The 22,069-nt window shown below is 47.8% G+C and overlaps 1 long non-coding RNA gene across 1 annotated transcript in view; it reads right to left on the bottom strand.

Annotated features, from left to right (window-relative positions):
- Nucleotides 1–4,541: 4,541 nt before the first annotated feature.
- LOC142560445 (uncharacterized) overlaps nucleotides 4,542–22,069 on the bottom strand; it is a 115,726-nt gene continuing 98,198 nt past the window's right edge. Inside the window, exon 3 of the long non-coding RNA XR_012823372.1 lies at nucleotides 4,542–6,984. This is a non-coding gene — a long non-coding RNA (uncharacterized LOC142560445). The remainder of the gene's footprint in view (nucleotides 6,985–22,069) is intronic.

A 22,069-nucleotide genomic window follows, 5' to 3' on the forward strand; every position in this document is an offset into this window, starting at 1 on the left:
GTTCCATCCTTGTTAATTTAGTTAGTGTGCCTATGTTTACAAGCTTATACGGCCGATAGAACTACTAACCTTACTTCGTGTCACGGTCCACTAATTTGCTATCAGAATGGATGCTTCGCCTTTTGGGAGAACCTGAGACTTTCTAATGAAAAAAAAAAAAAAACTACTGCTCATAATGAAGTCAACTGTCAAGTTTCCGTTTCGATGACTTTGTTACAAGGGTTTGCTATAGCTATTTCTTTAGCCCTTGGTTTCCAATAAGCGTTAGGTTAGAAGCTTGAGCACTCTTCTAATTATCGCGAAAAAAACAAACACACACACAAGAAATACGCGAAAAGAGGACTGAATTCATTGCGCGCGAACCTAACAATCCTGAGCACGCTCCACATCGCGCAGGGTATGCCTGCTGGCATACCCTGCACGGAACTGTACGTTCGGGGTGTGTCTGTGTATAAACGCAAGTGTCCGCTGTGAGGCACAACCCGAAATATCCGTGCCGCAGATGACGGCTGACGCGAAAAGCGGTCTCCCGGGAGCGATTTCAGCACACAGTCGTCGCCCTCCTGTTTACTTCGCCACTGTCCTTGTGCCGTCTCTCGTGGTCTCCGCGCGGTCAACTCGAGAGACGGGGAGACGTATATAAGCCTAGCTGCAACAGCCCAGTGTATATCGTTGGCGGAAAGTGATGCCCCACTTTGTTTGGCGACTGTGCGATGACGACTGTGAGATGACATAGTTGCTCCGAAGTTTCGGCACCGAAGATGCGAAGGATTATGCCTCCTTTTACTAAGAGTGCGTTAGCGTAAGAGTGGTTGAAAGCAGCGTTGTGTTTGGACGTAAGGCAGAAGCAATGCGCTGCGCTTCATTGTTGACAAAGAACGCCAGTAAAGGAACTGTCACCAGGCAGATTACGCCTCACGCACTGCGAAATGAGCCGGTCGAATCTACGCTGTCGATGCAGCGAAAAAAATGCACAACGCCTATAAAAAAATGTGACTCTGTGAAAATGTGAATTATGTATACGTAATATACCAATCAAATCGCGATCTCTGTATACCGTACTTGATTTTGTGTAATTGGAAGCCAACGAAGCCATTCCTCAAGTATAGGAGTTTAGGCGAGTTTCTCGTTGGAACTCGTCATTGCCAGATTAAGAAGTCTTCCGCGTTCCGAGGGCTTCAACAACAAGTGAACGAAAGGAAAGTGAGCGTAGCACTTAAAATCTCGGTCCAGCATGCCAACATCGGTAAAAAATTAAATGGCGTGACATAAAATCTGCGACACGCTCCACGACTGACTACCGCTTTTCTTTCGTGCCCGCGCAGTCACAGTGCAGACGGTAAGCACTTCTTCAGTCACACCTAACAAGCATGGCTGCAGGGCAGTTCCGGCATCTTCATCAGGCAAGCAGTCTTTCACTGTTGCAGGACAAGCGACGGTAGATCGAATCGCCGGAGAGAAACTGCGAGCTCACCACGAATCTGTAGAGCGGGCACCCAAACTCAATGCTCAGGTGAGCACACTGCGGTTCGAACGTTTCATGACACGTTTACTCACGGCCCCTGTAAGGTGGGCACTATGCACGCATGGCGCTGTCCGAACAAAAGCCGCTGTTCCGAGATTTTAACGAAAGGATCGCTGGATGAAACGCTCGGCGCTACGTGAGCGTTATAGGAACAGTTGAGCGCCCATCGATCTCCTGAGTGACTCGGCTGTGAATGTACAGCCGCGTTCATTACGAGCTGCAACGCGGTGCCAGTGGTCGGTTCGGTTTCGAGACTGTACGGTGGCGCCAACACACACAAAAAAAAAAACAGATCGGTTTAGTAAACACGGTTCGTTGGAACCGTGTTTAGTTCTCTCGTTCTTTCGTATAGTGGTGCATTCTCACCGGCAGTTTCTATAACTGATGTTCGCCTCAGAAAAGTGCTTGTACGAAACCCTGCGGGGTTCGAAACCGCTGGGAAGGCTTGTCCACGTGATCCTTCTTCCATGGCCTTTCAGCAGGCGCCACGAGTCGTTCCGCTGTACAGGCGTCATCCGCTGCGACGTTACACGTCACGACCGCGTAATCTGTGCAAGCAGGTGGGCGAGGAGGAGGAACGCTTGAGGGCTGAGGCGAGGTCGGGCCTGGCGTGCTATGCTGGACAGCATTCCGCTACCTTGAAATTTTGAGTCAATCAGAGACAGTGTAGCCGTCTTGTTAACCAATCAGAGTTGACAAGGTGGCAAATTCGACAATATGATGGAGTTTGAGAGCGTACAGAATGACAGCCGGTACAGCTTTAGGTCTACCGCATCTCACGTAATGGTAACTTATTTTATCTTTTTTTTTACTTATTATTGTTGAGAACGTCAGTGGTTCTATCGTGTTCACACTACTGGAAAGCACCAAGGAAGCACTTTATTAATGCCGCCTGCTACCGCTGGGTAGCGTAGGCTCCTTGCTTTGTTCGCGATCGCCTTTCTCTTTTTCTTTTCTTCCCCTTGCCGAGTAGACAACTAGAAATATATCTGGTTAACCCAGCTGCCCTTCCATACACCCTTTCCTTCTGTCTTTGCTATGTACTCAACGTGTTAGGCTGGCTCGTTACAAAACAAGTGGATCTCATAATCCCAACTGTTGTTGTGCGGGCGTCTGAGGAGGACACGAAAAAAATTACAAAGTCCACTTTGAAGCTGCTGCGTTAACGCTTAAGAGTGGTCGAACAAGGAATGCCTCTGCAACAATGGATATCTCCGACGCAAGTTACATCTGTTCGACCGCTGTCAATCATTTCAAGTATTCGTCTTGCAGCCGTGACAATTCGCGTGAGCGAAGAAACATAAAGAAACGCTATGGTCACGGCTGCCCTCAGCTGGTAAATGCCGCTGGTAGATACAGAAGCACGCTGAGTAGTGCGACGGAAGGAAGCCAAACTGACTCAACGTTCTGGGCAAAAATTATTTCAAGCTTGTCTGCGTTAGCCGATAGACTGCTTCACACGAGCCAATTTTTTTGTGGTGATATAGTAGCACGAGAGCGGCCAACAAGAAAAGACCTCATTCAAGGCAAACGAGTTGGGTGTATACTGTAACGTTATTTCTCGTTGGAGCCGAAAAACGTCCGGCTAAAGACGTTTGGAAGAACGGGCCACCACGTGACCCACGCTTCACAAGCGGCACGCGAGATTGCGGTGGACCTACGCTTGAGGAGCTGTCCCGGATATTCACCCCCACATTCCTAAAGTTCTTTCGCTCTGCACCCGACCTCGATCCCACAAAATGGAGGAAAGCTTCGCCAGTTCCCTACGCCCGTCGGCACAGTTCAATAACGTTCCTTGCAATATTTTTTTAAGTTGGTTCGTTAGTTGTCAAACGTTATATCATGCTGCAGCCAAATTCGGATAGTGTGCGCCCAAGACAGTTCCTGAGACGAGTATTTTAACCAGTATTCTGAGCACTCAAATGCGCCAGGAGTGTTTCTCCCGTAGTTACCTTATAAATTGCTTGAGGAGCGTTACCGAAGCGTCAACCCAAACTCCTTACTGAAACGTTTCCGCTCGCAGTCCGCGAATTTCGTACGTTTCGCGTACTGTTTCCGCAAAACTCCATCGCAGAAACCGCAGAGGTTCTGTTTAGGTTTCCGCCAAAAAAGAAAAGTTGTGCGGAATCGCTTGACGGTGAGATTGGACTGCGCGCGGAACTTTTCAACGGAGAGCTGCGCCGGTCGAGGGAGCGAGTCGAAGGGGTTGGGGGCGGGCACCGTCCGGAGGTCGGAGCTAGACCTTCCCTTCGTCCTGTTCGTTGTTGTCCCCTCGGGCGGCCGGGTTTGAGCGGATGGACGAGTGTCGCTTGGAGAGGCGGAGGAAGCGGTCGCGGCGCATGAACTCGTCGCACAGGTGGTACAGCCGGGCCTCGTAGCGCTCCCGGCGCACGTACTTGATCAGCACCACGGCGAGGGCGAGCGCGTACAGCAGGAGCACCACGAGCACGTACACCACCGCGCTCGCCTGCAGCGAAGAAGGAAAGAGACGGGGAAGAGGGGAAGAAAATAAAGGGTTACGGTCACTGTAAGCACCGAGTGAATTTGTATGTGAAAGAGAAAGAGGAGAGACCCTTCGCCAACCTAGTTTGGGCATCTGTTGAATCAGAATACGTTGTGCAGTTTCAACATCGCAAATACACAATCTGACTGTGAAAGGCGCCGTAAAGGGGCGACTCACGTTTAATCCACGTGGCCTTCCTTACGTCTTCCGCATGTGCGGAAGGCGTGCGGATTGAGCGTATGCATATTGAGCTTAAGATGCTCCTAATAGGCGTCTTGCGATCCACGTAGCGGTGCTTCTGCCCGCGAAGCTACCTTCCCAACTATGCGCCGTTTCCAGAAACCTGAAGTTAACCTAGAAATGTAACGTTGTAGGTTGGTGCAAAGCATGCCTTTAGGGTCGACTAAAAGTGTTGGGCCTTATTAGACATGTAACGGCTTAAAACATCACTCTTGTAGATAGAACGCGGTACTCGAGTACACACAGAGAGGGAGAGAGATTGTGCAACTTGCCTGGCTGTTTGTGCCGTCCGTTCGCCAGGGCTGCTTAACGACGGCGCCCCCGGGAGGCGGGATGGTACCGCGGCCGTCCAGGTAGTGCGTACCGTTGTGGCACCACTGCAGCGACTCTTCGCCGCTGCCGCCGCCGGCCGCGCCATTGGCCGCAGCGTTGGCCGAAGCCAGGCCGCTTGACGACGACCCCAGGTTACCCAGCTTCGCCGCGGAGCCGAGTGGAAAGCTCAGGAAGTGAAGGGCTTCATGTCGTCGAAGGGCGTGCGGGCGCAGCGCCCGAAACCCGGGCAATCACTTCACCTTCTACCGAGCGCCACTCTTCGTGCTCGGTGAGAACTCGCCCGCGCCGGCAACTAATTAGGCGGCCGGACCTTTCCACGCCGCCGGCGCCAGGGTCAAGCAGCCACTTTTGGATGAAGCAACCCGGGGAGTCGTGGTTTCCGGCTCGTCGCACTTGAAGCGTTCCTGGTCGAGCGTGTCTTTGTCCGAAACCGTAATTCGGCCGGCGAGAATTAATCGAGGCCTGTGTCCTTTTCGCGCTGTTTTCCCTGCCGAGCAGAGCCTCTTCAATTAAAACGCGGTGAGACAGCCTTCACTCGAGTGGGCCTGTGACACTTCGGACTGCACGGTAACCGGATATGTGCGCTGTCAGTACCGACACCGTTGAAAGGTAATTTTTTTACGGTTACCTCGCGGCGAGAAAATTGGCTGCGAGGAAAAATTCCTACCTTCGGATGGTTACAGTTTGTTCAAGAAGGCGACCGGGGCTGTCGAACGACACGGCTTCTTGAAGCGGTAGATGCGTGATGCTTATTGCCGGCCAGTATAGCTTCGAGAGTTGCCGCAGGACCAAAACGCTCGCTCAACACTGGATAACTTGCCACGCTAAATACCTAGCTTGAGAGAGGGCAGTCCCCCTCAGGACGCGTTTCACGCGACGTCAACTTGGCGCACGAAATCGCGAGCCGCCCATTGATAGTAAAAGGGACCCGGCAAGCCACTACTGCGGAAGCTTTCCTAGTTCACTTGAAGCGACAGCAAGACAGCACATGATACTGAAAGATTTTTTTTAACATCTGTTAACGTTTAATCCGTTACTTTTCCGCCCTTGTCGTACGACTGTCATAAGGCAGATTGCAATGGAACGATATGCCCTGCTTAAGCCATTGTTACCGACTCGAACCAGACCAGTCGACGATCGAAAGCGTTGGGCTTTTAGCTTAGTCACCCAGAGTCCAAGGGACGAAACGAACTAACGCTTCTGTTCTCCGGGAATGAAGCCCCATTCTCTCAACCGTGGTTATCGTAGCACACTCTGTATAATACGAACAGACAATAACGACGCACATTCAGTTTGCTAGCAATTCAGAAATTCTACAAGCGCCAAAGGAGGCACTTTCGCGTCAGGAAGGACAGAGGTACCGAACGTTACTGCGCGTACAAATACAGAGCATTGCCCGCCTAATATTACGAACGACACTTGAAGGACGAACCACAGGGTTATCCGGTTACTGGAGCAAACAGTTCGACACAGCGATCAGTACGGTCTGAACATCAAGTATCCTTCGCGTCGGCAAATGTAACGCTAGAAGATGCGCCGATCACGACGTGCGTACAGAGTGTCAGCCACGTGTTTTCTCCGCGTTCGCTGCGGTGTACTTACATACATGTTTAAAAGAGGAAGGATCGCGACAACAATCGAAAGGTCACGACGAAAGGGCCTGAAATATCGCGGTGGTACAGAGATTGTACGTTAGTATTATGAATACAATACCTCTTCACACGAGCGGATATGTAGAAGCTGCTGGTTTGGGCTCCTGCCTTCTTCAATGCTGCAGACGATGTGCACGATAACAAAGTGAGTAGTCGTGGGATCCTTGGTGTCCGAGTCGTCGTCGTCGCCGCCGCCGCCTAGTGTTGGGTTAGTATTAGTGGGCTTCTCGCGGTTTTCTCGATGCGCTGGGCTTCGAGGCGTGCATTTTTTTCCCTATTTCTCAACTCCCGTTGTCACAGAGTAAGCCTGTCTGTGAATCGCGAAGTCTCCCGCAATTTGCGAGGCAGCCTTCGTGCGGCTAATGTTTGTGCCTGCTTCTTGAGACGACGCTCTATAACGTAGGGCACTGTTGAAACATACTCGTCTGCATCGTCTTGCCAGTTCCAGTTGTAGGAGATTCGCCAGAAAAGAAATAGCATTTATACGAGGAAACCGCTTCGCCCGGACGTTAAAGAATTTCGGCCGAACGCCACTGATACTTCAAGGGTTGCGAGGTTTCTCGCCAAAACTTGCCTCGGTCAATGCGTCATTGACGGCGATTGATTAGTGCGCATGAGTTAGCAGACGGCAGGTCGGGAATATTTTGTCGCAGACTGCGGTGCAGTCCGCTCCGGAAGGCGTCGATAGACTCGAAACCAGGCTGTTAGCTGGAGTCCGTGACAGGCACCACCTGCAACGAAGAAGGGAAGGGTAAAAAAAAAAAGTTAAAGCTTCACTGTGCACACGTTTTTTCTTTCGCAACTAGACTAGTTTTCCTACTTTGCGAGTGCGAGGTCTCTTGGGCAATATTCGCAGTTCGCTAAAACAAAAACCAAGCGAAGAATATGAGGGGCACTGAACAGCGACAAACCGAAGGCGCGATATTGGAACGATCTCCTGCAAAGTGGTCGATATTCATTTATTCATTGAACAACGCCTTCAAACAGCAAAGACGGCAGGATCCATCCACGTACCTCGGGGAAAACTTCGTTCGTCACGCCCTAACGGCGATTTTTCGACTGATTGCCTTTTGACTTTTCTATGAAAGTAATTGCAAAAAAAATAAAGAAACAATGTTCTTAACGACATGCATCACTATCAGTACGAAAAATTTTATTAACGGGTACACTAGGCAAAACAAACAAAGAGACGGGAAACCACTTTCTTTCTTGTTCTTTTTTTTTTTTACCGTCTACTTACTGTGACTGTTGCGTCGAAAGCCTCTAAGTAAATTAGGCAGCGGCTCGTCATTTTCATATAAAGTTGTCTGCTGCGCTCAATAATATACTGAGATATCAGACAGTCATATTTAGTACATTCTCATTCCCAGGCCACAGGTTCTAATGACCAGCGTACGTCACAACATAGTGATTTTATGGCGCGTTCGAGCATGCTCCTGCGCTGGTGACACGCGCTTATAAGACTAACATAGCATTTTATCTGAGTTTCTATTTACTTTTTTTTTGGGGGGGGGGGGGGGTATTTAGGCAGTTAAAGAAGACAAGTATTGTACTGAAACTGAACCATCCCACACGACCGTGTCGCAAATTACAAGTGTAAACAAATAAGCGGTAAGCGTGAAATCATCTCCTAAATGAAATAATAAAAGCACGCATCCCCGTATGTTAGTGCACGGATTCGTCGTAACGAGGCAAGAGACAGACGGAGCAAAGGAGCTGGGCACAAAAAAAAAGAAAGAAAATAAAACGAGAAAGAACGAAAACAGATTGCTTGTGATCCGAGAGCGCTTCTCATTATTCACCCCGACCCGGAGAAGACCGCAACGAATTTTCAGGCTCAAGCACGTCGCCCTCTGAAGAAAGATTGCCTCCCCCGGGAGCGACGCGGGTCAACTTAACTTTGTTCGCTCGGTGCTCGTCTTCTCAAAGCTCTGTGGCGTAGAGCGGAACAAATCCGTAATGCGCGCCAAAGTCCCGAGGGCTGAATAAGCAACGAAGACGACCACTAAGAAGGAAAGCGGGGAGGAAGGGGCGGTTTGAGACGTCGTGCCAGGACCACATAAGCGAGAGAACGCTAATTACAATTTCTAAGTGTTTCCGGGGCTAAAGTTTGCGCATGTCCAAAAGCGTTATGTACAGTCATCTGCTTTCTGACTCGAAAACAACAACAGCAAAGACACATCCCTTCGGCTTATGGAGGATTACGTTTGCATAGGGTCTCAAGCTACGTACGACTTGCGATTCACGCAGTTCACGGTGAAAGGACAACAACGTTTCACGCTTGCGTCTCACAAGGCTGATTCCTCTCAGCTTTCTTGTTCTTTTTTCCCTCTTTTTTCTTAGTTTGTTTGTCAGAGCGTTTCAGGAAAGCGGGTCAAGCTAAAAGGTTCCTTAGTTTTGTTCCCAGGACAACTGCCGTCGAGATCTCGCATTGCGTGGAAAGACGCCGTAGAGGGGCGAGCTGTAAAGCGCTGGAACGTGATTTTCGCTCGTTTCCATGCGATTTCACAAGCAAATAATAACGCGTACATTAGTTTCGTCCGAGGTTAACTGCGCGCAAACGGGAGACGCGGGCCTGAGCATACGACCACTCAGATGCAGGCGACAAATGGATCACTTTTGGAAGTGGCACAATCTTGAGATTTCTCACTTGTTTCTGTTGTTGGTTACAAAATCCCCCGCCGCGAAAAAGGCAAAGTTGACATCGCTGCCGCCCAAGTCACCTTACAACATTCGGTACTTAGTGTTTCGCATTTATCTCTTAAAAGGACTCACAACCGATTTACAAGGACCTAGTTGTTTTATGGCGCAACGCAAAGTTCACCTTCGGTAGTGTTTGCACCTGCAGCGGTTACTTCCAAAAGGGTGTGGATATTTTTCAAGCAGAATTTTTCGATCTAGCGGCCTCTAAAAAAGCGAGAGTCCCTCTTCAGCAACGCTGAGAAGCGAGAGCGATGACGATAGCCCGCCTCGCAAATTGTGAGAGCCGCCCATCGTTCTACTTTAGCAGGAGTGAGTGTACCTGTGGTTAACCACCTACGTTCTTGACCTTTTCAACCCCTTTCAAAAATAAAAAGCTGATGCAATAAGTTCGCGTCGCTGTACCTACCTTTCTTATATTTGCACCGTGTTTTTCTCTGAGTGCACGCCTACGTCATGACTCGACATGACTCATGACGAGTCATGACGAGTCACGAAAGAGTCATGATGAGACAAGCCAACTGATCGAAAACGAAAGCTAAGGCAGCGCCACTTTTCTACTCCCTACAAGTGAAGGCTTATTTGCGCACTGTAAGTTAGAAAAATCTTATAACAGCAAAAAAGTTTACTGCATTTCAGCACTAATAAAAAGACCAGTAACCGCGTACACCGATAGAAGGCCATCTGATAGGCCCCTTATGCATCTTCCTGCTTTTGCCGCGTGGAGCGCCAAAGGTAATTTTTCGCGACATTTAGTGAAGAACTAACCATATAAATGCACGTTTAACGAGAAAAACACGGCTTGTTTTAGCCGCTGCGATAGGCAATTTTTCCATCAGCAGGGTTATCTAGATTCATGTTCTCAGCGGTTGTCTGTCCCTTTAAAATGATTCTGGCTACGCAATCTCACTTTCTCTGGACCTCTGCGTGCTTTCTGACCAGCTGAGGTTCAGTGAGTGATAATTGATAAAAGTGGAAGCCCCTGAGCGTCATTCCTAAATGGACCCTAAATGGCATCCCTGAAACAATTTAAACCGGCAAAACTTTATTTCAAAACGCCGTTTTCCTTCCTACGGGGGAAAAATCTTTGACACCAACGGAGGTTGCTTAGTGGTTATTCAAAAGGCGCAGCGCGACTGTATGGGACGGAGACAAAGAAACACAAACCACAACACAAGCGCTTGTATTGTGGTTTGTGTTTCTTTGTCTCCGTCCCAGTCGTGCTGCGCTTTTTGAATAGCCATGAATCAACTTGCCCAAATCAAAGTTCTATTGCTTAGAGTCTTTGGTGTTGTGCTCCTAAGCCCGAGGTCGTGGGATCGATCCCGGCCACGGCGGCCACATTTCGATGGGGGCGAAAACACCCGCATACTTAAAATTTAGGTGCACGTTAAAGAACCCCGGGTGGTCGAAATTGGTCATAATCGGGTCGGGGTTTTTGGCGCGTAAAACCCCATAATTAATTTTTTTTTTGCAGAAGGTATGCCGTGCTGGTCTCATCTTCGCATATTTCGCAAACGTGATGTACAGACGTCTCAATAAAATTCAAACTATCACTGGAGGAAACGGAAGCCAAACATCAAACTTTCCTTATTCGAATTTAGTGGCCGAACCTCAGCGTTGGTTTGGAAACATTTCTGCCCCCGCTTAGTGGGACCATTTCGACGCCCAAAATGTCATTGAAACTTGCTGTGTACACTTTCTCGGTTCTCTTACAATTCAGTCTAGTCCTTCTTAAAAAATGGATAATTATTACTAGACCCAAGCAAGTGCAGTGGAAATCCATTGACGTCACGTCCAGTTGACGCGGAAACTAAACGGCTCCGTTACCACCCGTCTCTCATTCTTTTTTTTTTTTTTTTTGCTACAATTATGGTTTACGAAATCATCTTACGACCAAAGGTGGACCTTTTCCTTATCCCAAAGAAGTACCGCACTGGCACCACCGCAACCTATTATTCCTCCGTAGTGTCCTTTTTATGCAAACGCTACACTAAACTGCTGGGCTGCAGAACGCTTTCCGAGGCGAAAATTCTTGCATTACCCACTAGGGAACTTCTGCTGGCGCTGTTCCCACTAAGGAAGCAGAAATGACGGACAAGTGCAGGCGCGGTCGCCTGACGACACGCAAACATGCGCGATATAAAAACCTCTGATTGGAGCCGACATGCACTCGACGTCATCGTTCTTTAAAAGGACGCTAAAGAGAGAGAAAATATCTAAGCCGAGTCTGAAAATTACCCATCTTCAATACCAAAAAGGCCACACTTGGGTTGGAAGACGCTTGGAAAGCCAGAAAGGACGCTAGAACAAAAATGGTTGGCAGCGCCGTCACCGTGAATTTCCCGCACTAACTTGCAGTGACGTCATGGATATTGACGCCGTCTGCTCGGGCTTAGATAAATCTGTCGGTAAAGTTGACTACGTTCTGTATTTCAAATAAGCCAAAATCTGAGCTTAGGCGGCTTCAAAAACGTTTACTGAGCCACGGCGGCCCAAATGCGAAACAACGTGTAGTATGAAATGCACAACTTCACGCTGACGTAAATGCACTGGGGGTTTGTGGTGCGAAATTCGAAGAGCGAAGCTTTTACCTTCATTTTCTCTCCCAATATTCACATATTACCACGAAATCACAAAACTAGAGTTCGCCGTAATACTTTATCAATAGAAACTAATTTAGTTGTCTTTCCGTGTAGCTTTAAACACGCCACTGCTCCCCTGAATCGCGTGTGTTGACAAGTTTAAACTGTACAAAAGAAGAAAGCATGCCGCAATAGCATCAGCGACATTCCCATCACGGCGTGACGTCACAGCCGTTAGTCACCAGATGATGCAAGCGCGGCGTGTATTCTTCACGAAGGAGATCAACTGTAGCAAACCTTGACAGTTACGCAAGATATTTCACGTCCGTGCTGATGAACTACAATGACGTTGACCTTTTGTTTGTCACCGGAATGTCAGTTAAAGCACAGACGGCCGCCTTTCTTTGTTTCTTTGAAGTACTACCGGCCAAAAAAGTAAACGGACCACGGCTCAAGTGGCCGGAGCGGCTGCGGGGCCACACCGGGGCGCTGCTACCGCGCTCCGCGCGCTGACGACGAGAATGCCCCGAGCGACGCCAGACTTCGCCCTCACTCTCACGCGGGGCTTCGTCATGCTTGATCAATTTCTAGTGCACCGTTCGGTTGCTCTGCTGCTGACGGTCGCAACGAAGGGGACCGTGCGTCACAGGTAGTCCAGCACATGGCGCTGTCGTGCAGTGGCGGGCGGCCGCAGCGCATCAAAGCGCGGCACTTAGAAGGAACGAAGACCCGTTGTGATTGTTGTTTTGCTTATATTCCCCTTGTGTTTCATATTAGTGCATGTCCCCGGCCTCCACCGCTGCTCGATTTTAGGCAGCATAACGCAAGTAGCCGCAACGGCGGCTACGGTGACGCGCGCTCTTTCACGTCCGCGCAATAAGTTAGGTAGCGGGAAGCGCTGCGCAGACGTCCGAAGCTATAGTGGCGGCGCTCTACGACTCGATGCAAAGGCGAGCAAGCCAAGTCATCGCGGTCGACGGCAACTTTTCATCGCACTGAAGACCCCTACAAGCCATGGGATGCGTCCGTGAATAAACTTTCACGATGAACTAGTTTCTCCTATTCGCCTTCCCAATTATCTTTTCCTGGCCGTACTTTTGTAAAGTTTCATAACAGCTTACGCATTGTAGTAGCTAACTAAAGCAGTTTTCAGACGCGTCACTCATTTAAATAGTAAACGCACTGCTGGAGACACTGCCGGAAAAGTACCCTTGACAGAAAAGCCGTGCCCTCAGTAGAGCTTCGCGCCTGTAACTTATCGGGCTGGCGTGAAAAAGCGCACATCACTATCACCATCGTTGCTGCTACTTGTGTTATGCAGCCTAAAATGGAGCAGCGGTGGACGCCGGCGACATGCACTAACATGAAACACAAGGTGAACGTAAGCAAAACAACAACCAGCATGGGTCTTCATTCCTGCCGAGTCCCGCGCTTCGATGCCCTGCGGCCGCCCGCTACTGCACTACAGCGCCATGCGCTGGACTACCGGCGACGCACGGTCCCCTTCGTCGCGACCGTCAGCAGCAGAGCAACCGAACGGTGCACTAGAAATTTATCAAGCGTGACGAGACCCCGCGTGAGAGTGAGGGCGAAGTCTGGCGTCACTCGGGGCACTCTCGCCGTCAGCGCGCGGAGCGCGGTAGCAGCGCCCCGGTGTGGCCCCGCAGCCGCTCCGGCCACTTGAGCCGTGGTCCGTTTACTTTTTTGGCCGACATTACATTAAGAACAAAGGGAAGCGCTGTTTTCTTTATTTTTTTTCGTTCTTGAATGCGTGGAATTATCGCGCATTTTGACGTTGAAGTGCTGTTGACCCAGTGCTTCGAGTTCCGTAATACGGTAACAACGCATGCGCGGTCACAACATTGTTTATCCCTCTTCATGACCGCTTAGTTAAGAGATTAAAGACACTACAGAGGAACACATTAGTTCTGCTCATGACCATTTCTCCTAGAACAATACTTTTGTTAAATTCGGAGTAGGATGTTCATTATTAAAGTGAAGATTAAAGTTCGTTTTATTTTCGCTGAAAGTCCATGTGCCTGTACGTCAGTGTGACGTCACAAATCACAAGTTATTGTTTTTATTTTTTTGTATATCAGTCGCAGTGGGTCAGTAAATATGTGTAAAGTTGTTAAGTTCTGCCTTTGACTCTTTTACAATAAAATTCAATAAATTTTTATTGAAAAAAAGATTTAGCTAGGCTTGAGCAGACGCCATCAGGATCTATGATGTCCCGGGGAGCAGGTGTGGAAAACTCAAAAGCGCTGGCGCCACCTGTATTTTGTTTCTGTGTCTTTCCTAGCTAAACAGAACCCCTGTCAGGGTAACAGCGAATTTTTCGGTAGCACAAACATGTGATTTACTAATAAATTTCAAATGAACTTCCTTTTTAGTGTCCTTATAAGGTGTGGTTGCTTCGTCTGCCGATATAAACAGTTTGTTCTAGACAGGCTGTACCGTGCTGTTTGAGCATGTCAAAAGAAGCACAAATGTGCGAAAAACACACACACCTTTAAACAATGTGTAAATAATTCACACTGTACACTTCTTTTACACTAGCGTAGGTGCTCATAAACATACACATCGGGGATTCAATAGAAGCATTGCAAGCGCCCGCGATAAAAGAATCATTGCCGTAATTTCTGCGACGAAGGTCCATTTTCGTATGCAAATTGAGTCTCTTCCTTATTCACTAGAACTGAGTTCTTTCTCTTGCGTCGCGCGTTCGTCGAAACGGGCTTCCGTCACGGCAACCGTAAAGAACGTGTATCCCGTTCATTCAAAGTAGCACAACTCGGCGTGATTTCGGCCTATAGCGAGGGCGGGAAAAGTAAAAGTAAGCATTGGCACAAGCAGGCGCGCATGCGCACTTATTTCGCGCCCAGGAAAGTGCTGCAGAGAGAGCCAATTCAAAATCAGTGGTTCTCGCAACCCAATCAACGAGCTCTGCATCTACGGTCCACTTTCTCCTCTCTTCTTCCGCTATTTCGGATTTTCCGACTTCGTTCAGCGCTCTCCTGCATATATTTCGAAGCAATGTGGTTCTCTCGTGTGCCTCATGGCGACAGCATTCTCTTCTAGGGTCACGCAGTCGCCACTAGTACCATGAGATGTCACATATTGGCCACAATGTTAAGAAGGGAAACGCAGTCGAGGACGGCAAAAGACTAGGTGGGGTGATGAAGTTAACAAATTCGCGGGCGCAAATTAGAATCGGTTGGGGCAGCACAGAGGTAATTAGACTTAAAATAGGTCGTCGTCGTCGTCGTTGTTGTTGATGATGATCATGATGATAGCTCTGCAGCTCCTGCCTAAATATATCGAAACGGAGAAACTCGTCAACCAGTGCACCAATCTTTATGAGGTCTGTTATATATATATATATATATATATATATATATATATATTAGGTTATACTACAGTGACTGCAGAGAACGGATTTTCTTATTCCGGCCCTCATATATTTATTGTTTCCAATTTGAAAGCAGAGCAGAAGTACCAAGTTTTCAATTCGCTAACACAGTAATAGATAACGATATCACAACTGTGTACACTGCACCTAATAATGAAGTAAAATTAAAAGAGCACCGAAAAGAAAAACACACACAGCGGACTGAATACCACTATCGCTCAATCACTCTCATCAGTGTCACTTCTTTTTCTTTGGCGGTCCTTTATTCTGCTACATACCGTGAACCTACTCGTCCTGCAACAAGTCTTGTTATGTACAGTCAACCCCAAAATTTTACCGAACACGAAATCTGAGATAAAACTGAACATCAGCGCAGCCTCACAACGGAGCCTAGTATTCGAATTTACACCCTCTATCAGTATATGTGAACAAGGTCGTGATGTTCGGTTTTACTGACTATTGTTATAGGCTGTTCGGAATCTAAACGTTTTCTGAGATCCCGCGGTCCGCAAACTTTTGTGGTTGACTGTACCGACTATGGTAACTAAAGCGGACTAAATTGATGTACCATACACCACTCTAGTTATACGACAAGTTTTTGTGCAGTAATTTTACGATACCGTCGTTAGTACGCTAAGAATTTCACGTGAGCTCTAAATTCACGTATCATATTTGTGTCTTTTGAATGCTCTAACAGATGCAGTTTGCAGGAATGCGATATTTGTTCTTGTTGTTTTTTTTTCCGCAGAGTTGTGTATTTGTGAATTGCAGTCGTCTTTCGTTTTAACTTATAAATTTTCGGGCAATTTCTGTAAAACATTTTAACGCAAATCAAAACCCTGTTTCCTTTAGTTGCTAGAATTTAACTTTGTCTCTCGAACGCAACAAATTTATTTCAACTCGATACAGTGGTTCTCTTTTGTTTACATGCATTTGAACACGGAAATCAGAGTTGGCCTCGAGTTAAAGCTTCCGCTTTAAGCGAAACTTTCATCGCGTACCCCCCCCCCCCCCCTCACTCACTCCCTCTTTGTTGAGCAGACGGCTGTTGAGCCATGTAAGCTCGGCCAACTCCGCTAATACGCTAATTAAAAACGGCAAGTCAAATTTTATTTTATTCTAACATAAATTTGTTACAAGTTCGATCAGTTCTTTTTTCATGTCTTTATGATTTGTTTTCCTCTCATTGCAGCAGTCAAACACTTTTCTCCTGTACAATAAAAGGAATGGCATAACATGCGCGATTTCACGGTATTCGCGCATACATTTTCCGACCTGTGCCATTTCTGTTCCCGCCACATCCTACAAAGAGCGTCCTCTTGCATCGGTCGTAACGAGCTCATTGTTGCGCGAAATTCAGTCGCACGTGCCTTTTCCCTTCATTTGTTGCTTTTACGTGTTTCTTTTTTCAATCCTCGAGGCGTTGCCTAATGACACTTATTGTCTCTATAGCCAAAAAAAAATTTCTTAAAAAGAAACGAAAAACGCATAAAATGAAGCTTTTCTCTCGGGCGGAGCGGTTGATTTGGGGCGCGGTGCTCGTTGCCGCAAGCTATGGACGCTGGGTGGCTAAGTGCAGTTTCGTGTAATGCTTTCTCCGTGGACATTCGAGTGCTCTGGAATAAGGGTTGCGTCTTCGCCGGTACGCCGTGAGAAAGTACAACCGTCGGCAAATGTTTATGCGAACAGCGGGCGGCCCGAGAGAAAGTGAGTTTTCCCGCGGTCTTGGCGCGGCTTCAAAATGCGTAACTGCAATTTTTTTTCCCTTCCGGTGGCACGCAGGAGTGCAAAATGTGCTTATAAACTTGGGATGAGTGTGCAACTTTCTTTTTCGCATTTGTTCTCTTATTTGCGGTGACAGTGGTTTTCAGCACTCAGCGCGAAGTTCCACAGGCGAGCAATCAGCCATCGAAAAATATAATGAACAGCTGGTTTAGCTATGAACACAAGAAAGTGCTTAACGAATGATGCTTAGAACTTGTTTTATGTTTACAGCATCAGCGTTTTCAATTCGTTAGGAAATTCCTAATATCCCAAGTTTAAAATCCTCTGAAATGAAAAAAAAAGTTACAGTGACGCTTCACTTCGTGACGCGCAAGCGTATGGGTGCTTCAGCGCACACGTACCTTTCGGTCCTCGCTGCGCGAAGACGGTGCGCATCGCAGAACGCTTACAAGATACGGCTCGCGTGGCTACACATTACGCAGCAGCCACCAGAGTAGAACGGACCCGCCCTGCCGTCCCCTCTGCCCCGGTGCCTCGCGTGCGACGCAAGACGGCGCGCTTCCTCCCCGCTTTCCTCCCTTACGTGCGCGAGATTTGAGCCAACATCGTCGGCTCTTTGCTTTGCTTTGCTCAACGCCAACTAGACTTTCCTCCAGGTGGAAATGCTTCGCCGCGCGCTCAACGCGCTCATTAGTACTTTCCCTAGGACGCGATTCTCTTCACCTCCAGGCGCTTTCCTTCCAGACGCCTTCCACTTCCGGCACTCGCTTACCTGGCGGCTTCGAACACGCATTCGCCGATTCCACTGGTAAGCCATGTACGCTTGCGCGTAACAAAAATCATGCAGATCCCACGCATTGTGGCTGTCGATTTAAGCGAATCCGCGGTGAGCCAGGAAGTTTGAACTGCACACCTCAACAAGATCCTCACACCGGGTTTTGGCGACGACCGCACCCTGCAACCATCATCCAAAGTGGCGGATGATGATGATGATGATGATGATGATGATGATTTATTGGCATTCCGTTTGCAACGGGGCAGTGATAAATAGTCACCTAGTCTGCTTGAATTACTCAGGCATGCTTTACATGCTTTTCCTCCTAGCATTTTTCGTAAACATGTATTTAAGCTTTTTTGCCTTCCTCAGAACTTCTCTATTTACCGTGTTGAAAACGCGACGCAGCGCCACCCCCTACCAAAACACATAAACCAATTCTGACGCCACAAAACTCGCACGCGAGAGCATGTGCTGTCCACGGTCGGCAAAGTCCGGGAAGGTTCATTAGGAAAGCTTCCTTTTAATGATTTTGTGTGGCAAACATGTTCGTGGATAATTTGTTTTAGTTGACGGAAATATGCGTGACGCGTTGGGAAATTCCATGGCTTAAAAAACACCCACACGTCAGTAGTAGTTCAGAGACGAATCTTTGGATTCACAGTCTTAAACAAATATTAAAAAAAGGTAAAATGCACACTAATTTTCGGAAGGGTGTAGCGCTCCACTGAGTACTTCTCCGACAGAACTCCTAGCTTCTTTCCTTCACGCGCAGGTAATGCAGAATACGTGAACCCAATATGAGCGGATCGTTAAAGAGGTATTGCAGCAACAACAAAATTTAAAGAAAAAGTAGACACACACCAGCACGGTGTCCACGCACTAAAAAAGCAAGAACATTAGATATTAGACGCCAATTGTGAATGCATCACATAGCCACGTCCATCCTCACTCCATAGTGCACGGAAAGTTTAGTCAATTTTCTGAGAAATCGGTAATTTTACTCGAAATCAGAGAACAACTTCTGTTCGCCATAACAATTTCTTCCGACCCCACATTAAATCTTCGCCGCAGCAAGTGTACACGTGCGGCAGAGCATGCTTTACAGGAAGCAAAATAACTGGCGACACGAAACCGAGGAGCGAGCTAAGGGACGGAGGGAGCGAATAGACGGAAGACAGTACAAAAGAAAGGGAGGGATTAAATTTACCCACCTGGGATCGTAGAACGCGTGCACCTGAACATGACTACGCGTACATTTTCGCATTCCACACCACCATCGGCATGTGAAATGTTGACCTCTGCTTAACCTCCCTGCCTTTCTATGTGTCCTTTTCTTTTTCTCTTGACAGCGTGTGCCTCAATTCTCCTTTACTTATATTTTTTGGCCGATAAGTTTACTAGTGACGCCTTCGGCTGGTCGTTCCACTACCCTGATTTGCAGGAGTACGTCGCCAAGCGACCCTTGTCTATGGAAGAGGCAGACAACACTGACCGAACTCTCGTCAGCTTCTCCAACCAGCGGGGGCGGCGGAAACAGGCACTGATGGATTTATTCCGCAAGCGCTCGTCCGTAGCGGAAACGTGAATCACAGTTCACTGCATTACAGTGTATTTCAAGCATCACCAATCAAATTTGTTGCCACCTGTCGCAGCCCTACATAGCCTTCGAAGACGGCCAGCAGAAGGTAGCGAAACCGACCCTTATGGCTGCGTATTACACGAAATTAGGTCGCGTTGTACGATGCACCGAGGAGTAACAACGACGAGTAGACAGACGGGGGTATAAGTGCACGTGTCTTTCGTATAGAATAACGAACTTCTGCGCTTGTAAGAGAGCTGTGGGGTCCGAAGAAAGTGGAGGTAGTGGACTGTCAGGTAACGACGGTCAACTAGCCGTTCGGTCAGCCAAGTTGTTAAGCGGACTCGCACTGTATCCCTGAATTAATATTCGTTTCTCCGCGCCCTGAATTCAGGGCACGGTAATAGCGAAGGTGAATAACTTCTTTAGTCCATATATTTGATGGCCCATTGTGAACGTCTCTGTAACTTTCTTTAGTTTCCTGAATGTACCGAGCGATTCCGTGTAGATATTAGGTTCTGTAACGTTTGATAACGCGCTGTCACATTAGATAGCATCATGCTTGGCCTGCAGTCATAATAACAAGGAATCTGGCGTTCCAGTGGCATAGGTGCGTGTGTATACGTAATTCCGGGAAGACTAGGGCTCACAAAGGAGGCCCGCCCTCCTAGTGTAACGACCGCTCCATTCACGTACGCGACGCAAAGGACCTGAAAGACGGCAGCGAGAGTCGTAGCTGGCTGACTAAATCGGCGAGGATTGGATGCCTCGTAAGAGACGCGTAGCACAGGGGAGGAATCTGTTTCGCGTCAAGGGACACCCTTCGGAAAAAATAAACGTGTTGTTAAGAGCAACGCGGCCTCCGCGATTCTCGTACTCACTCCTGCTTTATTTATTACGCATTAACTCTCTTTCATTCCGCGACACGTAAGGCCAGAGTGCGCGGCTATTATTCAGATACGGGACACCGGTCCTATCAGCGCGCGAGAGGCGAAGCAATCCAAGCTCCCACGACGCAGTGACGCGGGGAGGCAGCACTGATAAACGACGAGTCGGCTCCGGGCATTTCGTGGCGCGCAATCCTCTCTGGCACCGATGCGAGCTCGCGAAGCGCCAGATGCGGTGGCGTGTCGGCTGGGTGACAGAGTGAGCGAGAGTTCTCGGGCCACGGCGGAGAGGCATTCGTTTCGATTATCCGTCCCGTGAGGCTCTGCTCGGCCCATCGCAAAACCGTGCAGCCTTCGGGAAACTACAGGCTGGTGGGGAGCCTACGGCCTTTGGGAACCTACGTCTAAGCCTCAGTATCTGCTTACTGAGGGAATATATATAGAGGAAACGTCCCCTTTCCGCTTAGTAATTTCTTCACGTACTGAATGATGTGAGCAATAAACACAGCGCTAAACAACAGGACGAGTGAAGGGACACAGACACAGACTCGTCCTGTTGTTTAGCGCTGTTTTTATTGCTCGTAATCACGAACCGACCAGCCCAAATGCGTACTAAACTGAATGATGTGGTTTTACAAACTCTGTGGAATCAAGGCCTTTGTTGTCGGAATCCATGGCTTAATATTATACTTAAGGGGAATGATGGGTTGAACCGGAATCAGTCGATTGTACTTTTGAAATACCATGAACGTTGTCGGAATCCATGGCGTAAAATTATACTTAAGGCGAATGATGCGTGCAACTGGAATCAGCCGATTGGACTTTTGAAATACCATGAACACCACTATTACTGTGAACGTAGTTTTAAGTTTGAGTAAGACAGAGACGATGCAAAAAAAAAAAAAGCGGGAAGACAGGTGTGCCGAATTTCCGTGCTAGCGCGTCATGACGTTATGCGATTTGGAAAGCACTTGCTTGGAAGCAGCTGATAACTTATCCACAGACAAGATTTACAGTGAAATTCCAAAGAAACCGCAGAGACAATCCAGAGAGTTTTGAGAACTCCCTCTGAAAAAAAAAATGGCCTAGAAATCGAAAATAGTGTCATACTAACAGACGCTGCAGTTCAGGCAAAATTCTAACAAAATGAAAACATTGCTAGTTTATTTTTTTCATCCACTAATAATCACACTTCATTCTAGGTCATCACGGCATACAGCGGCAGCTGCACCTTTCCTCCGTATTAATCTGCTTCGTTATTACGGATTTCCATGGCTCGATTCTGTGTCTGGCGTTCTGTTTTGCTGTCTCTGAGGCTCAGCTTTATGCATCGACCTTCCCATTGCATGTGGGCCGCCAGACAGTCACGTATTCGTATATTTACTGTACACTTCTAGTTATGTTACATTGGTTTTATTTGCCCTTCAACATGGTCAGTGGCTTCTCATTTTAATCTTATTACTCTGTTTGCTGCTCATCATCACTGTTTATTTTACGCTCATAAGGTGATGTTTCTTTCTTTTCTTTTTATTTCATAACTCCATACGATGCATTTTCTTCTGTTATAATGTTAATTTATATTCGGCAACTGTATTTCTGTCTCCGGTTCATTTATCCCCAAGCTTTCCTTCAGACTGACTTCCAACTGTGTGGGCACCTCTTTTAATCAATCCTTTCATATCTGGACCTTGACCAGGAACTTCCCTCGCCCATACACGCGGCTAAAAAATATTCTATGCCTCGCGCTTTTTTTTTTCTTTTCGCTACATCTTACTAGCTCGATATGTGCCTGTGAAGCAGGGTATCCGTGCGAGCTTTCCCCTCCACGAAAAGGCTTTCTCATGCACCCTTTTATAAATGTTTTTACCCATTTTTCCTCATTCCATGTTTTTTTAATTTAACTGCGGCCGTTACATAACAGGGCCACGTTTCCTGAAACAATTCAGAGAGCAAGTTAATGTCCGCTTCCAGCCATCAGTAATAGCTAACTTCATTTTTTTTTTTCGCTCTTAAAACATTTTGTCGAGGTCAGTTCCGCAGTCGCCTAAGAAAAGGATATATATGCCTCTCACATCTGTTTGTACCGTGATATCAGTGTTGGCCACGAGATGTAACTATCCTCGCGCATTCAGCCGACTTACCTGCCTTGT

Source organism: Dermacentor variabilis, chromosome 10 (genome assembly GCF_050947875.1).
Source record: "Dermacentor variabilis isolate Ectoservices chromosome 10, ASM5094787v1, whole genome shotgun sequence".
Taxonomy (NCBI): domain Eukaryota; kingdom Metazoa; phylum Arthropoda; class Arachnida; order Ixodida; family Ixodidae; genus Dermacentor; species Dermacentor variabilis.